The sequence below is a fragment of the Nansenia antarctica genome, assembly GCF_963989245.1.
Source record: "Nansenia antarctica genome assembly, chromosome: 10".
In the NCBI taxonomy this organism is placed as follows: domain Eukaryota; kingdom Metazoa; phylum Chordata; class Actinopteri; order Argentiniformes; family Microstomatidae; genus Nansenia; species Nansenia antarctica.
Window position 1 is genome coordinate 457,697 of NC_137680.1, and position 2,374 is coordinate 460,070.

Below are 2,374 nucleotides of genomic sequence, written 5' to 3' on the forward strand. Positions count from 1 at the left end.
TTATTCTGCCGTCCGACAGTGAAGCATTGTTCTGTTTTATTTGATGACTTGTTTGATCGATTGATCCGATAGGGTCAAACTTAAGTTGTGAATGAGTCGCGAGCGTCAATGCTTTTGATGACGTATCAGGGTCTTGAAGGGTCGTCCCATTTCATAGGGAAACATTTCAACCACTACGGCTTGTGGCTCTGTTCAGAGGCCTTGGCTCCAAAGCGAAAACGAGTCATAGGGGTAGAAAGGATCGGGCCTAATTATAAGACATTTAAACCAGGGGTAGACAAATCTTTGCACCCCACTGTATATAATATAATAATAATATTAATATTAATAATTTCACCCTCAAATGTGCATGTGTGTTGTAACAAATCACTGGGTGACAGACAAGTTAAAGCAAAGCTTTTTATTGCAAGTATTAGTGAAATATACACTTCAAACTGAAGCAAAGCAACACTAAAAGGCCATTTACCGAAAATAGAGTTATAAAACAAAGAGTCATTTAAAACGGAAATATAGACCTGTTGGTACAACAGAGAGTCTTTGCAACATACAGAGTAAGGGGGAGAGAGAGAAAGAGAGAGAGAGAGAGAGAGAGAGAGAGAGAGAGAGAGAGAGAGAGAGAGAGAGAGAGAGAGAGAGAGAGAGAGAGAGAGAGAGAGAGAAAGGGGCATGGAACTCATTGGGGGGAAAAGGTCACTGTTCATCAAACACCCATGTTTTGCTGGTGCCTCACTCAATGGTACTAGACACAATCCTGACTTACGTACAATTAAAAAGAAGCGACACAAAATTGACGGGACAATACTGATGAGGGCTGAACTGCGGACACACCGTACAGGAGCACGTAGAGGTCACGTAGAGGTCAGCATATGTCTTCCAACCATGGTCTACATTAGGACAGCAGCAGCAGATCATCTCTAATGCAATATTTGGTTCATAATCCTTTCTGGAATGCCGATGGAGTGAAAGCAAGCAATAACTGCATGCACATTAAAACAGACCGCTAAAAAGGAGTAAACTTCAGAGCACACATTTGTTTAACCGAGAGATCTGTCTCCGTCGACGGAGAGTCTATTTGGTTTTCGAACAGGAAGTTCAACCCTCGCACAAACTCCACGCCTCTGAACCCAGGACGAGGACAGACACGCTGGGCGGAACAGAACAGCTAAGTCATCACAACACGTTGGCTCGTTATACCGGCTCTAGTACAGTACACTAGTACATTATACAGGCACTAGTACAGTACTCTGGTTCCTGTTCTTACTCACATCCATGGACTGGGACACGGACGAGACAAGTTTCAAAAGAGCTACACGTTCGTACGTCAACGCTCACTCAGTCACTACTGCAGCTCTGCTAGTGGTTTGGACGCGAGACGGGGGTGACAGGGGGGGGGGTTTCTTTGTACCCAACTCAGGCATCCCAAAGTCATGAATAGAACTAACGACGTTGTAAGACCACACGTAAGGCTGAGGCTTGTATCTGAGTGGAATGGGACGCAGTCTCTACATCTCGCTGTAAAAGGCTCTGGCACAAGAACAACTTGACTGGGCGTGATAACCTACTAGGGCAGAAACAAGTCCTAACCCTAACCCTGTCGCCCAGCCACGCTTCTGCCTTTGCATCATCGTTCCCTCCGTCCCTTTCTCCTCTTCTTGTCCACCTGCTCTGCACCAGCCCAGGGGAGTTAGCACGGCTAGCACATTAGCATGGTTAGCACGTTAGCATGGTTAGGACATTAGCATGGCTAGCACATTAGCATGGCTAGCAGCACATTAGCAGCCCTGGGTTGGGGAAGCCCGCCTTTAAACGCTCAGTCAGAGGGCTTCAGGAAAGGTTCCCTTCCCCCTACAGAGATGAGACGTGTAGTGGTGGTCATGGCCTAATCAGACTAAACACAGGGAGTCTGCCTCCCTCCATCCCCTGTGCCCTGCCACACCCCCTGACGCCCCAACCTGGCCATGTTGTTGTGCTTACGTATTTTGGGGAGGATAAGGCTCCGTCAGGGAGGGGGGAGGGAGGGGGGGTAAGGCTCCGTCAGGGAGGGAGGGAGGAGGGGTAAGGCTCCATTAGGGAGGGGGGAGGGAGGGGGGGTAAGGCTCCATCAGGGAGGGAGGGAGGGAGGGAGGAGGGGTAAGGCTCCATCAGGGAGGGGGGAGGGGAGGTGAGGCCTTGTCCACCAGGCTCCTCCCCACCATGCTGCCATGTCACACGGAGGCTCCAGCCACACTCAATAAATACACCATAACATATTTAGCATATATTTATATATATGTACACACACATATATATAATAAAAGAACAACACATTTAAATAGGACAACAAAATAAAAAGTTGGCTCAATGAAGAACAATTTTCAAAGTTGGGTAAGTGTTA